This window comes from Apodemus sylvaticus, chromosome 3, assembly GCF_947179515.1.
Source record: "Apodemus sylvaticus chromosome 3, mApoSyl1.1, whole genome shotgun sequence".
Lineage (NCBI taxonomy): Eukaryota > Metazoa > Chordata > Mammalia > Rodentia > Muridae > Apodemus > Apodemus sylvaticus.
The window spans coordinates 46,558,133-46,583,072 of NC_067474.1; the positions used below are offsets into that span (position 1 = coordinate 46,558,133).

At 46.9% G+C, this 24,940-nt stretch overlaps 1 protein-coding gene and 1 pseudogene across 2 annotated transcripts in view; one reads left to right on the top strand and one right to left on the bottom strand.

Annotated features, from left to right (window-relative positions):
• Ankrd6 (ankyrin repeat domain 6) overlaps positions 1 to 24,940 on the bottom strand; it is a 147,594-nt gene that overhangs the window by 66,713 nt on the left and 55,941 nt on the right. The gene's annotated exons all lie outside the window — the stretch shown is intronic.
• LOC127680227 (enoyl-CoA hydratase domain-containing protein 2, mitochondrial-like) lies at positions 10,765 to 19,462 on the top strand (annotated as a pseudogene).

Consider the following 24,940-nt stretch of genomic DNA (forward strand, 5'->3'; position numbering starts at 1 on the left):
ACTGTAATACAGGAAGTCACGCTGCCAGGGGACTTAGGACCAGGAGGGAAGAACAGTGGGGGTGGGGGGTGGGGGAGGTAATCTCTCACCACACAGAGCTTAAGAGGGGATTAACTACAGGGGACTTCTAAAGGGGATCCAGGCCTAGAGGCAACCATTTCTGGAAAGCACAGCAGCAGAGAAAAGCAGAAGCCAGCTGGGAGGGGCTGAGCTGTAACCTGTAACCCTGGCCCCTGAGTTCCCTGGCTGTGGCCCTCCAGGCCTTGAAGGAGGCTTCTGCCCCCTGAGGAACGCAGGAGGAGAAATACTACTGAAAATCAAGTTAAAGTGGAATCGACTCAGCGGGCTGTGACTTTATGTTAACGCTGTCCACTTCCTGCTGACAGATGCCAAGACCTAAACTGCGTAGACTCTACCCTCTATTAATACCGAGTTAGCAGGGCACTGTTAGATCCAGTTTCTTGTTTCTCTGCCAAGGTTGGCTGAGGCAGGATGGAAACAGCAGGAGGAAAGGAGGTCTATTTAAATAGTGCACCCACAAACTGTTCTTCAGATCTGGGCAGGTTACATAACAGAATTCCTGGGAGCTAACATTCTTGTGTAGTAAACAGAGTTAGCTCTGTAGTTAACAGCAGCAGCTCCTGACTTTATAGGGTAGCCTGCATAACCCACACAGTAGGTGATACAGCACACAGCTCAGAGAAGGTACCGCATGAATAGGAGGGGTGCACATCTGAATATGAAGTTAGCAGCAAGCTAAAGTCTTCAACTGGCTTCCAAGTCTTCCCCGACTTTTGCTCTGCCTGGATCCCAACCTACCAACTAGGCTAACACAAGGGGCTGCCCCAGGGATGCCTTCTGGGCACACAGAACAATGTGCTTGGCTTCAGCTTTCCTGTGATCAGGTGTCCTGGCAGAGATGGGGATGAAGACATGCGCAGAGCCATCAGGGAGGCCCTGTGGTCCTCCCGTCACTTCATCACACACCAATGCTCAGGCACATGTGTGCACAGAACATGCTTTGGAAGATGCTCTCTGACCCTCAAGAAGTTAAGGCAGAATTAGGTAGAGGGCTTCCCAGAATTCCCAGCCTGAAGTCAGCTCAGGCTCATATTCAGCATCTTCCTAGCCCAGGTGATTCATGGGTATCTATCTTCTAGCTAAGGCTGTCTTCTGAATCACATATTGCCCCAGGCTTTAAGTTCCAGATATAGACAAACCACCAGCAGTAACAAAACACACCGCAAATACCAAATTATCACAACAGTCACTATGAATTATTAAAATTAAAATTCTGTCACATTGGGTTAGAGGGATCACTCAGCAGTTAGGAGCACTGGCTGCTTGTCCAGAGGTCCTGAGTTCAACTCCCAGTTCCAAGATAGTGGTTCACAACCATCTATAAGTGTCTATATTCCATGGTATCTGATTCCTTCTTCTGGTGACATAAAATATATAAATAAATACATTTTTAAAAACTCTTAAGTAAAAACAAATTCTGTAAAAAATAAATTCTACCACATCTTTGCAAGGAAAGATTCTTAATGTGAACCACTGTAACCGGTGTTAATGGAACTGACGCTGACCTTAAATTGCTTATTATATGCCCGGAGTTAATCCTAGAGATATTCATTCCCAAGAGACTTAAACAGACTTAAAATAGTCATTTCTGTCACCATAGTCCAATTATTACCATAATCAAATTACTTCTACAACGAAAATACATTTAATTAGTTCAGCTGTGAGAGTCTTTAGGAGAGAACCCGAGAAATCACAAATTTCAGGTCAACCCAAGAGATGATAAACCTTCAGTTCTTCACACAGTGGCAGGTTAACCCTGAATCTTCATCCTTTTGATTTTTTTTTTCCAAAGAGAGGCTTTGTTTTCTCCCAGTAAGAAAATCTAGGTATAGCTGGGCGGTGGTGGCGCATGCCTGTAATCCCAGCACTTGGGAGGCAGAGGCAGGCGGATTTCTGAGTTCAAGGCCAGCCTGGTCTACAGAGTGAGTTCCAGAACAGCCAAGGCTATACAGAGAAACCCTGTCTCAAAAAAACCAAAATCCAAAAAAAAGAAAAAGAAAAAGAAAAAGAAAAAGAAAAAGAAAAAGAAAAAGAAAAAGAAAAAGAAAAAGAAAAAGAAAAGAAAAGAAAAGAAAAGAAAAAAGAAAAGAAAATCTAGGTATACTTTGATAGCTGACTGACTTTCCTCTCTGGGGCTTACATTTTGGATGCTCTCAAGATGGACTCAGGCTGGAGAGATGGCTCAGTGGTTAAGAAGCACCGACTGTTCCTCCAGAGGTCCTGAGTTCAATTCCCAGACCACGTGGCGGCTCACAACCATTTGTAATGGGCATCCGATGCTGTCTTTTGCTGAGTCTGAAAACAATGACAGTGTACCCACATACATGACAGTGTACCCACATACATGAAATAAACATGGCTGGAGCGGGGCCACGTGGGGGTGGGGGTGGGGGGAGTTGAAGGACTCATCCGTGGGAAGGTCCATAGACCCCTCTCCAGAATAAGATTCTAGCACGGAAGTCTCTCTTCCACTGGCGTCCCACCACCCTGTGACGGGAGGTGCTACACGTGCTATAGCCTAGGCATCAAGTGTCCAGCAGCTGGAACAAGGCAGACACCAAGAATAACGTCTTTAGTTGGTGACCCTATCAGATTAGGCTTAAGTAATTCCGTGAATATACTCCAATGATGGGAGAGGATGTCAGAAACAGAATTAGGAACGTTACCACCTAAACCTTATGCCTTTGGGCCCATCGGCAAGACCCTGTGCACCGCTTAGACACAACTCTGTGACTGGATTTTAAAACCAAAGCAAGAAAGCTCCACAGGAAAAGCACCGTGTCTCACGCAGCCGAATCTTCACACCCATAACAGGACAGTTCGAAAACGCTGCGCCAGAAACGACTCTCTTCAATTTATTATTTATTTTAAGATTTACTATCTTTCAAAATGTGTGTATGCCTGTCTGCACAGGTTCCATGAGTGTGCAGGTTTCTTCAGAAGCCATAAAAAAAGATGTCTGATCACCAGAGCCAGGGTTTCAGGCAAGTAATTATGAGCTGCCTCACACAGGGGCTGGGAACTGGGCTACGTTGGTAGCTGACTGAGTTTCCTCTCTGGGGCTTAGCACAAAGCTTTGGTAGAGCAGTAAATGCTGTTAGCCTCTGAGGCATCTCTCTGGCTGTACATTTTATTTTTATAGTCTGCAGATACTCAAGCATTTTCAAGGAAAAGTCTAGTTAATGCAAAGAACTGTCACAGAAATGCCACTCCTAGGCATATATCTAAGTGAACTGGGGTCATGCAGTTACAGAGAACTGGTCCACACATGTTCTCAGAAGCATCACTTACAACGACCAGAGAGAAAACAACTCAACTGTCAACCAACCAACAAGGATATAGCAGCACAGTGCACAACTGTCATCCACAGAAGATACGAGACTAACAGCTCACATTACAACAGCAAACTAACTAGGAGAATCAGACATAGACAATCACATACAGTATCCACCATCCTGCTAACTCTCCAGGACAGGCAAATCCAAAGACACAGGAGAAATGGCTTCCAGGAGAGAAGGCGAGGAAATAGCTACAGCTGCCAATGGGTAAGGGCTTTCTCTTGGGAGAAATATAGACATTCTAGGATTAGTGACGATGACTCACCTTTGTAACTAGACTGAAAACCCACCAACTGCATCCTTTAGAAGAATGAGTTCCATCTGTGAGCTACAGCTCAGTTTTAACTAAGAAGTTCGGTACTGCGGCACTGAACCAGGCAAACAGGAGTGTAAGTCTACTGTATCTCAAATGCTGCAGACAAGGAGTTTGAGTCATCTCTCTATTCCTCAGTTTCCTCCTCTGCAAAATGGGGATGATGACAAAAGAATTATTAGTATGGATGCTGTGAGATTAAATAGGAAAGTAAAATGGTTGTCATGGAGACAATGCACAGATACATGTCAACATGACAGAAAGACTAGGGCCTAGCTATCAGCCACCAGACCTTTGACCCTGCTGGCATATACTCCATGGTTCTACCCGTCTCAATAAAACATGTGCTTTTCTATATAAAATTATGTAAGAAGCTAAGCTGGTCAGATTATTCAAACAAGGAAAATATCGCAGTCCAGGAAAAGACATCCACAAAAAAATGCCAGCCATTACTGAGGAGACAGCTCGCCTGGTCCCTCAGCCCATCCGTGTTGCCACCTCAGATACATGGGAACATGACATCGTGGGGTGTTGGTACCCCACACTATTCCTGCTGCTCAAATGCAGGCAGCACCAAGGCTACAGGCCGGAGAGGAGGCATGTCACCACCAGACCTTGACTCTGCTCAGCTGGCTGGCAGGAGAAAGGTGTGGGGGATAGGGGGCCCTGCCTCCGTGGCTCAACTCTTACCAGATCCACCACTATATCTACCTCCTATATCTACCTTAATTTTTTGCTGAAATGCATTATGTGTAAACCCCCCCACAAGTGACTGCTGTAAGGACCTCTCCAGAAGATAGCTCTACCCTTCTACTCTGGGCTGGTGCACTGAGTATACCTTGGGCATGAACTCCACAGCCAGTTCCACAACACCCAGGGGAAGCTCCACTCCCAGGCAAGCTAACATGCCCATGATCATAGGATCAGAGGGGCCCTGAGCAGAACTTGGGCATGAACTCTGCAGCCAGTCTCACAACATACAACATACACAGGAAGCTCCACATGCAGGCGTTCTAACACGCCCAGGATCCCAGAGCTTGGTCACACCAGGATCGCAGAGTCCCAGTGGCAGCTTGACTCTCAGGAGCTCTCAGAAACCCAAGATCTCAGGATCACAAGATCTCAGGATCACAGGATCCCAGAATCACAGGATCCCAGAGACAGCTGAACTTTAACACAACCAGGATCATATGAAGAACAGGCTCCAGTCAGATGGGGGGTGCAGGTAGCACTAGAGATAATCAGATGGTAGGAGGCAAGCGTAAGAACGTAAGTATCAGAAACCAAGGTTACTTGGCATCATCAGAACCCAATTCTTCCACCATAGCAAGTTCTGGATACACCATCACACCGGAAAAGCAAGATTCGGATAAAAAAAAAAATCACTTCTCATGATAATGATAGAGGACCTTAAGAAGGACATAAATAATTCCCTTTAAAAAATGCAGAAGAACACAGGTAAACAGGTAGAAGTTCTTAAAGAGGAAACACAAAAGTTCCTTAAAGAACTTCAGAAAACACAATCAAAGAGGCAAAGGAAATGAACAAAACCATCTAAGATCTAAAAATAGAAATAGAAACAATAAAGAAATCACAACGGGAGACAACCCTGGAGTTAGAAAACCTAGGGAAGACATCAGGAGTCATAGATGTAAGCATCACCAACAGAATACAAGAGAGAAGAGAGAATCTCAGGTGCAGAAGATACCATAGAAAACATTGACACAACAGTCAAAGAAAATGCAAAATGCAAAAACCTACTGACTCAAAAGATCCAAGAAATCCAAGACACAATGAGAAGACCAAACCTAAGGATAACAGGTATACAAGAGAGCGAAGATTCCCAACTTAAAGGGCTAGTAAATATCTTCAACAAAATTACATAAGAAAACTTCCCTAACTTAAAGAGATGTCCATGTACATACAAAAAGCCTACAAAACTCCAAACAGATTGGACCAGAAAAGAAATTCCTCCCATCACATAATAATCAAAACACCAATGCACTAAACAAAGAAAGAATATTAAAAGCAGTAAGGGTAAAAGGTCAAGTAACATATAAAGGCAGACCAAAAGAAGATAGACACACAAACATAACTCCACCTCTAATAGCAAAAATAACAGGAAGCAACAATCACTTTTCCTTAATCTCTTAACATCAATGGACTCAATTCTCCAATAAAAAGACATAGACTACTTAAACAGGACCCAGCATTTTGCTACATACAGGAAACACACCTCAGTGACAAACACAAGCACTACCTCGGAGTAAAATGCTGGAAAACAATTTTCCAAGCAAACGATCTCAAGAAACAAGATGGAGTAGCCATTCTAATATCGAATAAAACTGACTTTCAATCAAGAGTTATCAAAAAAGATAAGGAAGGACACTTCCTAGTCGTCAAAGGAAAAATCTACCATGATGAGAGAGACTGTCCACCCGGGGATCCATCCCATATACAGTCACCAAACCCAGACACTATTGTGGTTGCCAAGAAGTGCTTGCTGAAAAGAGCCTGCTATAGCTGTCTCCTGCAAGGCCCTGCCAGAGGCTGACAAATACCAATGCAGATGCTCACAGCCAACCATTGGACTGAGCCCAGGGACTCCAATGGAGAAGTTAGAGAAAGGACTGAAGGAGCTGTAGGGGTTTGCAACCCCATAGGAAGAACAACAATATTAATCAACCAGACCCCTCAGAGCTCCCAGGGACTAAGCCATCAAACAAGGAGTACACATGGCTCCAGCTGCATCTGTAGCAGAGGACGGCCTTGTCAGGCATCAATGGGAGGAGAGGTCCTTGGTCCTATGAAGGCTCCATGCCCCAGTGTAGGAGACTTGAGAGTGGGAAGGCGGGAGTGGGTGGGAACACCCTCATAGAACTACTTAAAATAGGGATGGGGGATGGGATAGAGGGTTTCCAAGAGAGAGACAACCGGGAAAGGGGATAACATTTGAAATATAAAGAAAGAAAATATCCAATTTAAAAAAAAAAGAAGATTGCTTTAAAGTGGTATCTCTTAGGACTAGAGAGATGACTTAGCAGTTAAAAGGTACTGGCTGGTCTTCCAGAGGTCCTGAGTTCAATTCCCAGCAAACATCGTGGTGGTTCACAACCATCTGTAACAAGATCCGATGTCCTCTCCTGGCATGCAGGTGTATATGTAAATAGGACACTCATATATATAATACATAAATAAATAGAGCTTTTTAGAAAAGGAAGAAAGTAAGTCAGTCAGGTAATACACAGGTTTAATCCCGTCACTTGTGAGACAGAGACTAGAGATTCTCCATGAGTTCAAGGCCATCCTGATCTACAGAGCAAGTTCAGAACAGTCAGGATACACAGAGAAAACAATGACAACAAAGGTGGCATCTCAGCCATTGCCATTCTTCTCCTAACTGCCGAGGACGAGGGAAAGCTGCCGGCAGACCTGTTCCTCCTCACACAAAGAAGAGCAAAAACAAAGTTGACATCGGCTGCTACAGTCCACAGGCTGAGGAAGGGCCCTGTGATATATACATCCCCAAATAGTTCATACGACAATGAACAGTTCATGTAAAATCATTTCACTGATCTTTCTAGAAAAGGCCCGGCCAGCACCTACAGATATCAGACCGGCAGATCTGCCAAAGACTATTAGATGGTCTGGGTGGACTCTGAGACCATAGGACCTAGGATAGGGTTCTCCAGTAGTAGACGGACTTTATGAAGGCTTTATGAAGTCCAGGTGACAGATAAGGCAGAGGCCAAAGCTGTTTCACTGTAGGTCCAGGAGTCAAGAGAAGCATCATGTGGTTATGCTCTGGTCCTCAAGGTCCAGACAGACAGACTTAGAAGCTGACAGAACCTTACCATGGTTCAGAAGATGAAGAGCGAAGGTATTGCAGAGAAGAGTTAGGCTTTCCTTACGTAAATCAAAACCCTCTGTATCGCCCTGGGAACGACGGTTCGCACCCATCAACTGGACCAACTTACCCAAGCAGCCCGCCTTCCTTTATGAGGCAGCAACAATCAACATCCAACATCTGCCTGCATCTGGTGGGATAATATTTGCAGGGCGATGGAATGACTTTCCCTAATTACTTTTTCTGGCATTTCTGTAATCTAGTGACTTGAGTTCTGTCCAATATCAAGCTTAATGTGAAACACCAAACATCCCAAGAACAACCAGACATCTGGCAATTCGAAACTGAGCCATTAAGAGTCACTCACTTTGGGGAAGTTAAATATCCTACGCTCTGCACAAACATGCATTCTTTTTAATGTCCAGAAATGGAAATGTGTGAGACAGGTGTGAAGTAGGAACTGCAGCCACTCTCTGACATTGAAGTCCAAAGGCTCTCTTTAGGAGTACTTGGGAGAGCAGGGAAGTGGTGGCACAGGCCTTTGACCCAGCGCTCAGAAGGCAGGGGCAGAGGATCTCATTAGAGTTCAGGGTCAGCCTGGTCTACAGATCGAGTTCCAGGGCATCCCTCGATACAAGAGAAACCTTATCTTAGAAACTCCCCCAACCCTACCATATAAAAGGAATTCTTGTGAGATAATTTTTGCTGGGCTGTGGAAGAACTTTTCCTAGTTGCTTTTTCTGGAGATCTTAAGTAATTTTGGATTTTAGAGCTTATCCATATAGTAACAGCTAAAATTTTGAGGTTGAGGACTTGTGCCTACTCCATTTACTACTCTTGCCTTGCACAGAACAGATATGCCAACAGTCGGCGAAGCACCCAGGAAGGTAGTACAGAGCAAGGAAGGATTTTTGATGATGGCAGGAGGATTGATTAGGGGGTCCTGTACTAGCTCCTCCGCATACTGATATCATCAAGTCTGTCTTTCCAATCACATTTTCTAGTTCAGAAGCATGGTGATGAATGAGGAAGGAATAAGAGGGTTAGTATGCCATGGTGTACACTTTCCAGTGAGTTACCGGATCCTCGTGATGGTCATCAGCAGTGGACACAGACGGGAAACACCTGCTGCAAACCCACCCCTTTTCATTGCAGAATCAGCTCCTGCAAGCTGTCCTCGACCTCTGCAGAGAGGAGGAGGAAGAGGAGGAGGAGGAAGAGGAGGAAGAGGAGGAGGAGGAAGAGGAGGAAGAGGAGGAAGAGGAGGAGGGGAGGAGGGGAGGGGGAGGAGGAGGAGGGGAGAGAGGAAGCAGCAGCAGCACCCGGAGACTGCACAGCCCCTACTGGAGGCACATAAGAAGCTGGTTCACCAGTGACATGGCCACTCCACCCCGGGGGAGGGCTGGAAACGCCTCACTCTAGCACACTGGGCAGAGTCAGTTTCTATTACATACACAAGTCCAATGAGACAGAACACTTAGCTCCTGGAGGAAGTCTCTTCCTGCCTTCCTTTATCACTGTCCTTTCTAAACTGTGACATTCTGAAATACTTGTCAAGCATGGTACTAGAAAAGCCAAAGCATTAGAAACAGAAAGAGGTCTGTAAGCAGCGCTTTCACTGAATGCTTTGCAGCAGAGCTTGGCAAAAACTCTGCGAGGATGGCCAGAGAGCAGCCACACAGCTCTCCCAAGCCCTGCACATGTCCCCAATGTGTTGCTAAGAACCTCTGGGAAAGCACAAAGCTGTCAAGGCTGCCAGGCCTGAGGGCACCTATGGTGAAGGAGGCAACAGTTACTGAGTTTCGTGGTAGGCACGGGTTATAGGGAGGGCTCCCTTGAATCCTCCTGAGTGGCTAGCCACATCGCACTCACACCTCCAGCTAAAAGCAGAGGTCAGAGGTCAGGCTACCACCTCAGGAATGCACAGCAGATGGACGGTGGGGTCCACCTGAAACCAGGCTGCAAAATATCAGGCCAACTGCAGGGGCCGCTGTGAGTCTCTCGCTTTCCTAGTCAAGGGGTGAGCTTCCTGTGTTAGGTCACAGGTAGGCAAACTCTGCTGCCAGGGTCCTCACTGCAGTAGAAAAAAAATGCCTTTGTGTATTTGGTGGCCTGGCTCAGGGCAGAGTTCAGACAAATGACCATCTGTTGCCAGTCTGTCTACCAGGCGTGATCCATGGGGATCCGAGGGCCTCTGACCTGGACTGAGTGGCCAAAGAACTGCAGCTCTCCGAGGAGAAGTCAGAGCAAGGCAGGCTGCTGGGCCTCTTCCGCTGCCACCGCTGCCACCGCTGCCCGAGTCGGTGGCAGGTAGCAGGCCACAGAGGGCAGCCAGCCGCCAAGGTCGGGGCCACAGAGCAGGAAGTGGCTGTGGTAGGTTCGAGCACCCAGCTGGTTACTCCAGGTAGCGGTCCAATGACAAAAGCTTGGGGAGAGAATACTCTTCCCTGGAGAGTCACAGCTTGATGTGACAGGCACTCTCAGACGATCTTCGGTGGAATAACTCATGCACATTATTCCCTGTGGATGGGACCTTATCAACATTTTGGGGTGGATTGGGATCTAATGGCAGATGCTTTCTATTGGCTTGGTCTGAGCTGTTAGGGATATCTCATCTGCAGGGAGAACTCAGGTGTTGTCTCAATGTCACAACCCCCTCAATGCGGTGTCGTGGTCATGTGTTCTAGGACAGGACCCTGGTAGGAAATAGATTTAAATGACTACTGCTGTCACTTATGAGAATTGCTGGGGTTCCTGGATCTGCTGGGCCTTACCAGGTTTTGTCTGGTGGCACGGTCTACTGCCCTACAATCTATGTACCACAGTACAGTCAGTCATCAGTAAAACCAAGACACAAGGTCTACTTCTTCTGCACTGATCTTGGATGTGTGTGTGTGGTGTGTTGAGTTCTTATTTTACTTTTCTTATCTGAGCTGTCCAGGCAAAGTTATACAGTTCACAGTGTCAGGATCTTCAGAGCAGGTATTTTTCCCAGAGCAATGGGCTAGTCTTGAAAGATTTTTAGAATTTATTTTATGTGTATTTATGAGCGCCTGTACAAATTTATGTGCACACATTTGTGTGTGTGTGTGTGTGTGTGTGTGTGTGTGTAGGTGCCTGTGGAGAGGTCACAGGGCATCAGATTCTCTGGAAGGGGAATCTCTAAGAGTTGGGAGCTGCCCGATATGGGTGCTGAGAACCATGCCTGGAATGGTAAGTGTTCCTAGCCACTGAGTCACCTCTCTAGCCCCAAACATGAGCATCTCATCTGGTTTTATACTATAGACATCTGTGGCTAATTACTTCCAAATACCTAATGAAAGCAAATGGTTTACAATCCATTCCCACTTTCTAAATCAAGATGCCCTTAGGCCTCGGGAAGGAATTCAGCTATCAGTACTTACACTGCAATAAGGTTAATCATTAGGCAGCTTTAAATATACATTCTGTCTTAATGAACTTTATTAAAAGCAGTGATTTGGGAACCGTATTCTTGTTTAATTGTTTAAGACTTTGAATCTCTTAGTCTCTTTTCCCTAAAGAAACTGCATGCCCCACTTAGCTGGCTGGAGTCTAGACAGACCCCACTAGGAGTCTGCCCTCCTGCCCACCAGCTTACCAGGTGGAGCAGGTGGGTGGGAATGAGGCCCCTTCTCAGCTCCCTACCTGTCCTATAACCTGGGCAGGTTTGTCCCTTCTCCACATGGCCCTGGTCCATCTGCTTGGGCTGCCTTCTTACTGCACGCTAATCTGCAGACTCCTCCACTCAGCCCCAGCCCAGGAGAGCATGGATCCAGCAGGACCCTTGTGCGGCTTCACACAGCACTGGTAACCCCCCCACCCCACCCCTATCCCCGTGAACACCCAAGCGGCACACTTACAAACATTTGTCAAGAGAATGAGTTGGATATGAGACAGTGGGGAAAGAATGCAGACACGGAACCTGAAGACCGGTGTAAATGATCACTGTAGTCTTCAAAATCTCTTTACACAGACATCGGCTAGGCAACAGCAAGGAGATGTCATCCTCTTCACTCTCAGGAGAGGAAACACATTTACTAATCTTTTAAAGATTTATTTTGCGTATACGAGAATACGGTGGCTCCCTTCAGACACACCAGAAGAGGGAATCAGATCCCATTGCAGATGTTTGTAAGGTACCATGTGGTAGCCCGGCGGTGGTGGCGCACACCTGTAATCCCAGCATTCTAGAAGGCAGAGGCAGGCGGATTTCTGAGTTCAAGGCCAGCCTGGTCTACAGAGTGAGTTCCAGGACAGCCAGGGTTATACAGAGAAACCCTGTCTCAAAAAAAAAAAAAACAAAAAACAAAAAAAAAAAAACACCAAATACAAACAAACAAACAAAAAGGTACCTTGTGGTTGCCAGGAATTGAACTCAGGACCTTTGGAAGAGCAACCAGTGCTCTTAACCACTGAGCCATCCTCCACCCACATTCATGAATGACTGCTGTGAATGTGCAGGGACTGAGGCTTCCTGAGCCCAGGCCTTACCAGGCTAAGCAAGTGTCTTAGTTGCTTCTCTGTGCTGCAAGAAAACAGTGACCAAAAGCAACGTTGTGAGGAAAGCGCTTCACTGTCCTGAGAAGCCGAGGCAGGGAATGAAACATGGACCGTGGAAGAGGACTGTTTACTGCTTGCTTCTACACTCGCTGTTCAGCCAGCTTCCCTTCCTGTATCTTATGTGTACAGATGATTTGTCTGCATGTATGATGTCTGGGAGCCACACGCAGGCCTGGTGCCTGAGGAGGAACAGAAAGGGTGTCAGCTGGATCTCCAGGGACCAGAGTCACAGATGGCTGAAAGCGGTCATCAGTGCTGGGAACTGGACAGTGCTCTTGACCATGGAGCCAACTCTCCCGGCAACTCTTTTTCTTTTTCTGAGACAAGGCTTCCCTATGTAGCCTTGCCTGGCCTGGAATTTGCCATGCAGACCAAACTGGCCCAGAACTCACAGAGATCTGCCTGCATCTGTATCCAGCTGATACCACTGAGCCTGGTTAAGCCAGCTCTCTAATGCCTCCCGGGACCACCTGTCCAGGGGTAGCACACAGTCGCCCTCCTGCATCGGTTAACAATTAGGAAAATGCTCTACCGACATGCCCAATCTGACGGAGGCAAATCCTCACCTCTGCCCTGGTGTGTCAATGAAGATCAGCTTTCACAATAAACGTCTAGTGAGCAGCACTCACCCCCACTCAGTTTTCTATGTCCCTTCTTCAGGCTAAGAAAAGCCCTCTTTCTGCAAATAGGTTTTTGCTGTGGTTTGTTTTGTTTGTTCTGGTTTGTTGTGACAAGCCAAAAGCCTGTACTCCCCACACCCGTGTCTCCTCTGGATGTCAGGGAGGATGTTAGGGTGACAACCAGAACCAACTCAGTGACCAGAGAGACAAACGCTTCAAGTCAGCCATGAAATTGCCTAATTGTCTTTGCAAATTAAACTCTGTCCCAGTAGTCACATTGAGCTCCAGTATTAATGTGTGACTTAGAACGAGAGAAAAAGACCTTCCCGTCAGCTGGGGAATTAATTCTTCTGGGTGTCAGCTTCACAGTGTAATACACTGCAGTTGCCATTTAGACATTAGGCGCCATAGTATTCCAGATGAACAGCTGGACTCCAAGGAAACCTTGGGGACCTATAGGTTCAAAACAGATACACTTTTTACAGGGACTGTGGGTGTGGCTGAGCGGTAAAGAGGTGGCCTTGCTTGTGTGAGGCATTGGGTTCAACACTCAGTACTGCAAGGAAAAAAAGTGACTTTTAAATGTTGCATATAGAGAGAACAATGTTTATTTATAACATTAACCCTGAGTCATCAGCAAAATAAGTAGTAGTGTTGGCCAAGAGAGGCAATGTAATACCACGTACCCTTAGGGGTTGGTGTGATGGCTCAGAGGATATAGCCTCAAAATCGACCCACCTTCTACAAGTATACTGCATATTAGTTCAGATAAATAAATAAAATTAAACTAATAATAAATAAATAAAATTAAACTAATAAAATAAAACTAATTTTAAGTAAGACAAGCAACAGACCTTACACTTGGGCTGGATTTCAGAAAATTATATCTTTTTTAAAAATGTGTGCGTGCACATTCACACATGTGTGCACACACGCAGGTTTACGTGCATGTGGATCCATGTGTACACACACACACACACACACACACACACACAGGCCAGAGGTCAACTTCACGTGTCATTACTTAAGCACTGTTTAGGTCATGTAGGTTTCTGAATTAATGTCTGACCCTTATTGGGCACTATGCAGCAGACTGGCTAGCCGTTTTATTAATTCTTTTGAGGTCCAGCCTTAAGTGTGAGCATGTGAATGTTTCCTTCACGGTGTTTTCCTATGTAAGGGGAGAACCTGGCACCCTGTAAGCATTCACCCCTCTCATTCACTGAATGATACTTGAGCAACCCGGACATGCCAGACACAACAGCAAAATCAAGACGCTCCCCGCCCTCATTAGGCCTGACGTCTTTCGTGGAGCCTGACTGTGTATGAGGTGTGCTATGAAGGGGAGGTAGAGGGTGTTGTAGTGATGCAACCCCGAGGGAACCAACCACCCTTGGAGGTCAGGGAGACATCCTGTGCATCAGGGGGATTTTAGCAGGCACAGGATTAAACAGCATAGGCCGGACAAAGGGGCACTCCAGACAGAATAAACTGTATGAGCGAAGGCCCCAAGTGCAAAGGTAGTGTGTCTCACTGGAAAAGCTAGAGGACACCTAGGATGACAGATGACAAGACTTAACCGTTCTTCCACCCAGAACACACTCCCTTGCCCCTGTGTTTCACTCTATTGATTCTGTTTGCTCCTTTCCACAGCCTTACAGTGGCATAACTGTGAAGGCAGAGGCTGAGGGCAGCAACAGACCCAATACATTGGCAGGAGTCTCAGTCAGGAGCAACCCTCCTGTCCCAGGAGGAGGATGCATCTCTCAGGGCAAGGAGCCGTCCTGCCTCCTGCAGATGCACAGTTCTCTTCAGGATGTGCTGCAGCAAAGATTCATCTTAATTCCTAAGGCACACTGAGCACAACAAGGCCTCCATCTTGAATCCTTCACTTAATTACTAAGGCACACCAAGGACAACAAGGCCTCCCAGGGACGCCTAATATTGCATTCTGTGCATACATGGTAAGAACAAACCTTACATACAGCCTTTTTATGAAAGATTTTATTTCATTTTTAATTCTGTGCAGGTGTGTGCACGCCTGTGTGGGGCGTGTGCATGCAGATGCACCAGGAGGCCAGAAGTGCTAATACTCTGGAGCTGGAATTGCAGGCAGCTGTGAGCTGCGCGATGAGGATTCTAGGAACTGAACTCGGGTCTTCTGCAAGAACAGTATGTATTGTTAATCGCTGAGCCATCTCTTCAGCCCCTCAAGAGTCTGGTTCCTGGCATTCAAATGTAGAAATGTGATAAATAGATTTTCTAGAAGCAATAATTTGATTTTTATATGATGAGGCTTTTGCCATTTTTTGTTTGCTTGTTTTCTCGAGACGGGGTTTCTCTGTGTAGCCCTGGCTGTCCTGGAACTCACTCTGTAGAGCAGGCTGGCCTCGAACTCAGAAATCTGCCTGCCTCTGCCTCCCAAGTGCTGGGATTATAGGCGTGCACCACCACTGCCCGGTGTTGCCAGAACCTTTCTACCTCCACCAGCTAAGACTTCCTGTGTCAGTTTCTCTGACTAGTCTCACAGCAAGCAAGATCTGTGGCCAGCAGACCTTCCTCTCCTGCTGGCCCTGACTGACTCTTGGAGAGCTGCGAGGCCAATGGAAGCACAAAGCAGAGCCTGTGAAAGGAAACCAGGCTCCTGAACTCCCTGCTACACAGAGAGCGTGCTTCACTAACAGAAATCAGGCCACACCCAAACAGCTGCTTACTTCCCTTTCCTTAGAGATACTCAGGTACTCAAGGGGACCGGAGAGATGGCTCGGTGGATAAGGGCTTGAGTCAGTTCTCAGCACCCACATCAGATGGCCCACAACTGCCTATAGCTTTAGCTCCTGGAGATCAGATACCTCTAGCTCCCATGGGTACACAAACCACACACAGATACACAAAGATAATTTAAAAATCGAAAAACAAAGATACTTGGGCTGGTTGATTTTGTGTGTCAATTTGACTAAGCTAAGGGGACCCCAGATAACTTATGCAACGTTATTTGTAGTTCCAGATAGCCATTGAGAATAGTTTTTGCTTCCAGTAACACAGACCCTTCTCTGTGTGGGTGGGCATCACTGAATGCCCCCAGCCCCCATCTCAAGCCCCTGGAGAACAGGAAGAGAGGGGACAGTTGAAGGCTGTGTACTGGGAATTTTCTTCTCCGCTTTACATTTTCCCACTGTACTGGGAATTTTCTTCTCTGCTTTACATTTCTTAATTGTCAGGCTTTCAGACTTAAGCTAAAAGCGCCATGTGAACTCTCGGGCTCTGTCAGTTCTCCAGTCTACTGTGACAAATGGTTCCACTTCTCAATCCCTATCAACGTGTGAGCCTTCTGAGTCTCCTAGAACTATATGAACAAGTAGCTCCTAGTGCTTTTGCCTTTCTGCAGACCCTGACGACTACACGGTTGGGGAGCTCTAACTCCATACCCCACTCAGAAAGTGGTCCATGGAGCACCCAGTGCCCTGTAGGATGAGAACCATCAAGAGGTGGGGGGGCCTCCTGGCTTCCCCCCCATCTTCTCCTCAGCAGTAGCCACAAGCTGCAACTTGAGGAAGCATAGTTCAGAGCCTGCAAACAGACCTGGTGAGGGCTGACAGCTACTGTCATCCCTCCTGGAGATCCAACACATCCACAGATAGAAAGGCTGGAGCACAGCTCAGCAGCAGCGGGAGGCTCAAACTCCTATTTCCGGTTCATGGCAGCCATTCTGCCAGCTTGGCTCTACATGTCAGAAACAGGGAAATCTGGGTAAGACAGACCATTCAAACCACTTGGGATAATTAAAAACTGAGTCCATGGCAACCAGAGCACACACACAACCACTCACGAGCAACCTAACTGCTCATGAAATAAGAAGATTGCCACTGAAGAACTGAAAGTATGCAAAAGAGCAACGGGAGTGGGGGTGGGGTCGGGTGATCTGGGTGTCTAGAGACAAGCTTGAGGAAGGAATGGCAACTGAGGCAATTGAAGGCCAGGGCAAGCCATTTCTAGGCAGGAAGCCTGGGCAGAGGCTCTGGAGGAGACGGCCTATACGTGCAAAGCTGAGCTGAGGGAACCGACCTCCCTCCCCTTCTGGGGAGGACTGCGCATGCTGACTTCACTAGCTTTGGGTAAAAACCATAGAAACGGGCACCATTTAACCGCCAACCAATTGCACAAGCTCACTTTATTATAAAAACATGCTTATAGCCAGACTACACCAGAGACAGAAAATTTATTCTAGGATTGATTACTAAGATTACTAAGAGCCGGGCGGTGGTGGCACATACCTGTATTCCCAGCATTCTGGGAGGTAGAGGCAGGTGGATTTCTGAGTTCGAGGCCAGCCTGGTCTACAGAGTGAGTTCCAGGACAGCCAGGGCTACACAGAGAAACCCTGTCTTGAAAAAAAACCAAGTCCAAAAAACCAAAAAACCAAAAAACAAAAACAAAAACAAAAACAAATTACTAAAGCATTATTAGTGCTGGAAATGCCAGTGTAGTGACTCCACACTTTCACGTCTCCGTTCTCAGCACTGTGGCCAGCTGTGTGCCTCTCCATTGACTGCTGCCCACAGCAAGAAGCCCCTCTATGGCTTTGCCATCTTTTTATTCTGTGCCCACGCGTGCACGAACTACCTCCCACACTGTCTGCAGGTCATCCAGCGATAAACTGCTCCAACAGCAGGGAAAGCCTTCTTTAATTGCCTCCTCCGTTTGTCTGTTCCAGTCTCTGGAGCCAAAGTCCGTCCTTTGACTCGCCATGAGCCAGGCATCCCAGGCCCCTCCACGACAGCAGCTGCTTGCTGATGCTATGACTGAAAGGAGGGCATGACTGCTCCTAGGTATGGTTGGCTTTCACTGTAGCTGAGGGAGAGAAAAGCATCTGGAAGAGTCCCTGAGAGGCGGAGTCACCCCAGTAGTCTGGTGCTGTAGTCTTGTCTTTGGAAACTACCGTGTATGCTGGAGTGCATCTGGCTGCAGGTGTCAACAGAGCAGACAATAAATGAACTGTTGGCTGTAAGGTTTGCGTTAGACTCATCTCTTCCCTCTTCTTTCTTCAAGGCCAATTGCTTTTTGTCAGGTCCCAAAGGAACTGCAGACACAAGGCTACCTATAGTGCCTATTAGCCATGCCCAAGCGCATGGTGGCCTCTAGGTTCTCTCAGCAAGCATCTGTCACCCTGCCTGGCATCCCCTGTCTCCTACCCTAAACCTCTCCAGCCTGGGGGCTTCCCTTCCCTCCCCCCCACACCCCCAGCTCCTCTTTCCTATATAATCCTGCTATTTCAGCCACAGACTCTCTTGGTTTTCCTCTTGGTCCTCTGCTGGGTCTTGGCCTCTCTCCCTTGCTCCTCTCTTTTCTTCCTCTCTCACTCTTCCCCATCTCTCTCCAAAACTACTGGGGTAGCTCCACCTCTCAGGGACTTGTTTTCTTCTCCCCTCTGCTGTCCAGGGCCCACCATCATCCTGTATCTCGGTCTAGAATTGTCTGCTGTGGTGGCTAGTGTTTAACTGTCAACTTAACAGAACATAGACTATCCTGGGAGACATGTGGGCGTGTCTCTGGGCATGCCTGTGACGGACTACGGGAAGACCTGCCCACTGTGGGTGGCTCCATTCCCTGGCTGGATCCTGGACTGGATCCTGGACTGTACACATGGAGAAAGAGAACAGGGACATATGTTGCTCTCCTCCCCCCAGCTGTGGACCTAAAACTCCTGTGCTCTGACCTCCCTCAGCTTGAATATATTGGACCTTGCACTGTGAGCTAAACTGAAACCTTTCCGTCTTCAAGTTGCTTTTGTTAGTTGCATGAATACAATAGTCTAGAGACAAATAACCCAGAGCGACATGTCAGTCCCAACTTCTCGACCTCTCAAGAAAAGCCATCACACTTTCACGATGACATACCCTGTTCAAATTTCTTTACAAAAATAAAAGAGGGTCTCCTGCCCCAAGCGCTGTCCCCTCGATTGTGCCTCCCACACCATGACAGTGGCACACTGCCCTGTGCGCCCTGGCAGGTCCAGCTCAAAGAATCACTGAGATCCTAATGAAGCGATCTCATGCCACAGTGGCCCGAGGAGGACTTTTGTTAGTGAGCTGCTGGAAGCTCTGGCCAGGGGCAGGAAGGCCAGCAAATGTGTGTTCTACTCTTCAGAAGTTGAGTGAAGCATGCGTTCTGTGCAGGCGTGGACCTGAAAGGAGTGATATATTAGCCGGGATCTTTGTCCAACAGCAGCTCTAAGGCCTGATGGACGAGGATGCTATGCCCCTCGTTGTAGCCATGGATGGATTTGCCTCGGGTGGGGGACTGGAACTTGCCCTGGCCTGTGACCTCCAAATCACAGCTGTCAGGGGGTAACTGAGACTGCCTGAGGACTCCTCCCAGGGATAGGAGGGATTTGGAGGATGCCTTGCTGCCTGGGGGTGACAGAGGACTCATCTTCACAGGACAGGGACTCATGAGTCACACTGTGTCTCAGAATGGGGAGGGTGAGACTGCCTACCACCAGACACAAGCACTGGCCCGGGACATCCTGCCCCGGACCCTCAGAGAGTGCAACCAGGCAAAGTTGCCACAGATGGGAGAATAGCGTGCACGTTGCATCAGGGACCGTCCTGGAAAGAACGTGCTACACAGAGAACATCCCAAGCCAGGACTGGCTAGCGGACTGGCAGTCTTCAGGGAGTAACCCCCAGAATGTGTTGACAAGTGACCCCCCAGTTAACTTTAAGCACAGGAGATACACACAATAAGGATCCAGGGGAAGGTATGCAAGCTAGCCCTCAACACGTCCTCTCCCTGGCCTTCAGTTTCTTCTCCAGGGCAACAGCAGTCACTGTGACTGGTATGGTGCCTCGGACCCAGGTCATATTCCTCATCCTGACTGAGATCTAGAACCTCCTGGTTCTTCCTCCTCAAATACACTCTGGGCCTGTGTCACTGGCACTATGGGAAGTCCTCCTTTCTTCCTCTGGAAGAGAATAAATCCATCTAGGTTCCAGCTGGGCTGGTATCAAGAGCCAGACCACAGGTTTCAGCTCTCTGCAGGCAATTCACTGGAAAAATTGGACAAATCCTTTAACCTCTCTGAACTCAGCTTTTGTACAGGGAACTGATCAGATGTGATGACTTAAAATCCTCCTGTTTAGTAAACATATTGCAACTGTGTATGTAGCTCAGATTTTTCCATGCAGCTAAGGACTTTGAATTTCTGATTCTCCTGCCTCTACGTCCCAAGTGCTGAAATTATAAGCATAGGTTCACATAGTCTATGAGCTCTTTCTTTGGTCTGATTTTGCAGTAGGGACTCCAGGGTACCCTGGAGCTTGCAGTCCTAAGCACTGCTGGTGTTGGGGCCACAGACACAGCTGTCCCCTATTTCATTTATTTTTCTTACAGTCTTGAAAGCACAGTCCTGTTCCTTGGCACTCTGCTGGCAAGGAACAGAGGCTGGCAATTCATTCTATGACCGCTTGGAATGTTCCATTAACAGCTCAGGAACTACAAGAGCAACCTTTAAAGTTAATGGCAATTGCCATAAAGCCTAAAAGCCTGAGTTCAATCCCAGGAAGCTACTTACGGAAAGAGTAAACCAACTCCCGGGAGTTGTCCTGTCCCCCTGTATATGCGGTAGGACATGCACATCCGATACACACTGTGGTTTGAGTGAGAACGGTCCCCACTGACTCGTGTACTTGAATGCTTAGTCCCCAGGGAGTGGAACCATCTGAGAAGAATTAGAAGGATAAGGAAGCATGGCCTTGTTGAAGGGAACGGCTCTGGGGCTGGGCTCTAGCTTTAAAAGCCTAAGCCAGGCCCAAGGTCTCTCTCCGCTTGCTGCCTGAAATCAGGATGTAAAGCTTGCCAACCACTGACAGTCATGGGCTAACCCTCTAAAACTGTAAGCAAGGGCTGGAGAGGTGGCTCAGCAGTCAAGAGCACTGGGTGCTGCCGGGCGGTGGTGGCGCATGCCTGTAATCCCAGCACTCTGGGAGGCAGAGGCAGGTGGATTTCTGAGTTCGAGGCCAGCCTGGTCTACAGAGTGAGTTCCAGGACAGCCAGGGCTACACAGAGAAACCCTGTCTCAAAAAAAGCAAAAATAAATAAATAAATAAATAAATAAAAATTAAAAAAAAAAAAAAAGAGCACTGGGTGCTATTCTAGAGGTCCCGAGTTCAATTCTCAGCCCCACATGGTGGCTTACAACCATCTGTAATGGGACCTGATGCCCCCTTCTGGTGTGTCTGAAGACTGTCATGTTTTTTTTTCAAGTATATATATATATATATATATATATATATATATATATATGTGTGTGTGTGTGTGTGTGTGTGTGTGTGTGTGTATTAGGCAAGTATATATATTTTATATTATTTATATATATCAAGTATATATATTATATATAATATATGTATATATTAAGCAAGTTACATATGTGTGTGTGTATGTGTATATATATATATATATGTATGTATATATGTATATATACTATAGTAAAGCCCACAGTTAAATTGTTTATTTTATAAGAGTTGCTTTGGTCATGCTTCACATCAACGTAACAGCAATTAAGACACACATATATAATTTAAAACTACAATATAGTAAAAAAGTATATAAATATATAAATATATAAATATATATATATATATTTATTTATATATATGGTTTCTTCAAGACAGGGTTTCTCTGTATAGTCATGGCTGTCCTGGAACTCACTCTGTAGACCAGGCTGGCCTCGAACTCAGAAATCCACCTTCCTCTGCCTCCCAAGTGCTGGGATTAAAGGCGTGGGCCACCACTGCCCAATGTAAAAAATATTTTTTAAGCCTGTGATAGCGGTCCATGTGTATAATCCCAGCACGTGGGAGGTGGGAACAAGTAGCTTCCTAGGGCTTGCTGGCCAGCTACCCTAGCCAAATTGCAGAGCTCTAGGTTCAGTGAGAAACCTTGTCTCAAAAACTAGAAACAAGTTAAGGAAGACACCTGTGTCAACCTGTGTCCCCTCCCCCCACCAGTCCCTTACAGGGACGGCTTCAACAAAACATCTGTTGGGAGCATTATCTCACCATTGATGCCAACCATCATGGAGTTGTAAGACCCGAAAAAACCAAGGGCGCCCCAGCACCCCACGCCTCAGAAGGCAATACCCATATCACTCAGAAGAAACGGTCTTGATGCAATAAGCAAGAGGATTTTTATTCCAGAGCTCTGGGTTCCACAGCCGTACACCATGCAGGGGTAGAGTACTATGGACCCCGAGTTCCGAATTGCAACAGCTTTTATAACTTTACAACAAAGCCCTCGAATCACAAACCAATCATTCCTTAGCATCGAGAGCCCGTGTACTGAGAGCCAATCGATTGAGCCCGCGCTCTGTGGGCCAATTTGTTTCCTATTTTCTTGGAGGTCTATAGCTGCATGAACTCCTGGATGGGGGTAATGGCGTAAGAAGTTTACAGAAGCAAGATAAGCAGATAATTAGCTCATTTCTGGTTACTTACTGGGCCAGGATCACCTATTCAAGGCCTTTTTGCCTAGCTCTTAATAAAGGGTGGGCTCTGGAATGCGACCTTTTACCTAGTTTCTAACAAAGAGCAGGCTCTGGAATATGAAGGGGCTCCTTAGAAGGCTGGAGTTAGAGCTTCTTTGGAGCGAGATAGCATTTTAAACTTCTGACTTCTTGGGGTCATTAGAGAGTTAGGCTGTATTTTCTATCCTTTCAGAGTCTTTCCTTCAGGCTAGAACTAACCAGATTCAGTAGTGGCTACAGAATTCCCCAACACAGCATCCATGATGGACCACAATAGGCACATCTGGAACAGGTCCTGTACATTGAGAGGTAATTCTCTTTCAGAGGGCACAGACTATCACCAGCCATTTTCACTGTCAATGTGGAACAGAACCTTATAGTGAAGGCCAAGGGCTGGAGAGATGGCTCAGTGGTTAAGAGCAATGGCTGCTCTTCTAGAGGTCCTGAGTTCAATTCCCAGCAACCACATGGTGGCTTGAAACCATCTATAATGGAATCTGATGCCCCCTTCTGATGTGTCTGAAGACAGCAACAGTGTATTCAAATATATATAAAGAAATAAATCTTTAAAAACCAAAGTGCAGCTCATAAAACACATTGAAATGATAATATACAATTGTTCCTAATAATGAGTGTGCATTTTAGAAGTGCATTGGAACAGAAATAGTATTTATTTCAGGGAAGAAAATGAAAATTCTTATGTTCTTTGGGGGGATTATTTGTTTTCTCTAAAGAAGCATTATCTGTGTAACAAAAATAGTTTCTCACAAAGAAAAACTATCTGACCCATCCATTTCTCTACAGTCCACAGCTACCACCCAGCCCAGAGGCGCAGTCTCTGCCCTGAAAGGAACCTCACTTGACCTTTGGCCTCCACCACAGCCTACCAACCAGACTCCAACATCTCTGGCTCCTTCATACTGAGACCAGAGCACTCTCTCAAAGACATAAATCCAGTGCTTCTCAGTGGTAGAGTACTTTCCCCAGCATATTCAAAACCCTGGGTTCAAACTCCTACCACCACACAATATTAAAATTAAATAACTAAGTAAGTCTATGTCCATTCCACTCTGAAAACCTTCGCTAGCACTGTTGTTGATACAGTTGCAGTCATCTCATGGCTTCCGGTCCTCCCAAGTCCTCCCCGAGGAAGGAACCCTCCCTCATTTCTTCAGATACTCCTCACTGTGTTGTGAAGTCTAGCTCGTGCTTCCCCCAAGGCTCCCCCTAACCCATCCATCCAGATAAACCGCTCAGCATCTAGGAGCAGGTCTTAGATTTGTTTAATGTCTCTCTTGGGATGGACTGCGAACTCCCAGAAGGCAAGAACCACTTACCACCTTGGGCTGGCACATAGTAGACACTGAGTAAATATTGAAATGAAATATGTTCTCTCTTTGAAAGTGAGGATCTGGGGCTGGGGCCGTGGTAAACCCCTGCCTGGTGTGCACAGGGCTCTGGGTTCAATCCTCAGCACCTCAGGAAGGGAAATGTGAGTATGAGGGGAGAAAACAACCAAGCAGGCACTGTACACGGGAGGTTCTGACCACGGACAGCACTAAGGACAGCTCCCTGTCTCAGCGTGGCAGCTCCTAGGGTTCCCTAAGAACTGCTTTTTCAAAGAGGAGAATGTGGAAGACATGTGTCTTTCATGTCTGTGTACCCACAGCTCCAAGCTATGACAACGCAGTAGTAACCACCCCATGACTGAGTCTGATGTCAGCACTGGACTTGGAGAGTGAGTTCAGGGTGTGCCGTTTTCTTGACACCCTGTAGCCATCATCAAGCCTTTGCTCATCTCTTCCATATTAAGGCCCAGAGTTCAAAACCCAAAGAAACATTTCTTAGTTCATCTGTCCACTTGATAACAGGCCCATCTGGCTCACCTCAAGATATTAATCTGGAAATAAGTCACCTAAATTGCAGCAGAAGATATTTGGGTCTTTTTAGGTTTGGAGGATGCTAGGAATTGAACCTGTGCCCTTGTGCACGCTAAACACAGGCTCTACCATTAACAGAAGACCCCTTAGATAAGAATACACATATGTAGCAGCACCTGTACTGCTTACCTGTGGATGTCACAACTCCCTGCTGCTGCTGTGGGTAACAGGGGACGCAACTGGGATATGGGGTATCAAGAAGATCTTGATACTCATTCTACAACCAAAACATCCTTCTAACATGTGGAGTGGGGAGGGAGCCCTGAGTGTGTGAAGTCCAGAGTGAACGCCTGCTGTTGACATGAGCTGGTCATGCTCAGGTCAACAGCGTGCCTTAGGCCATGCCCATCGGAAGATGGCAAAGTTCCCTCCCCAGGGTGAGGCCTAGAGGGACAGCAAGGCTTTCCTTAGTCTTAGACCATAGTCTTCTCCTCCCTAACCCTGCTCCCCAAATCAGATCCTGATATTTAGGACATAATGGCTGCTCCCCTCCAGAGACTGCTATGTTAGCCAACCCTGTGTTCTTGATTCAGATGTATACGATAAACCCTGCCTTCTAGTATACCAGTATGTAATAACCCCGCCTCCGCCTCCCCATTCAGCTCTATAATGAACGCCCACCAATTCCCAGATGCCTCGGTTTCTCCATCAGAGATCTCACCCTACCTGATCCCAGCTTTTCTGTGTGTCCATCTGT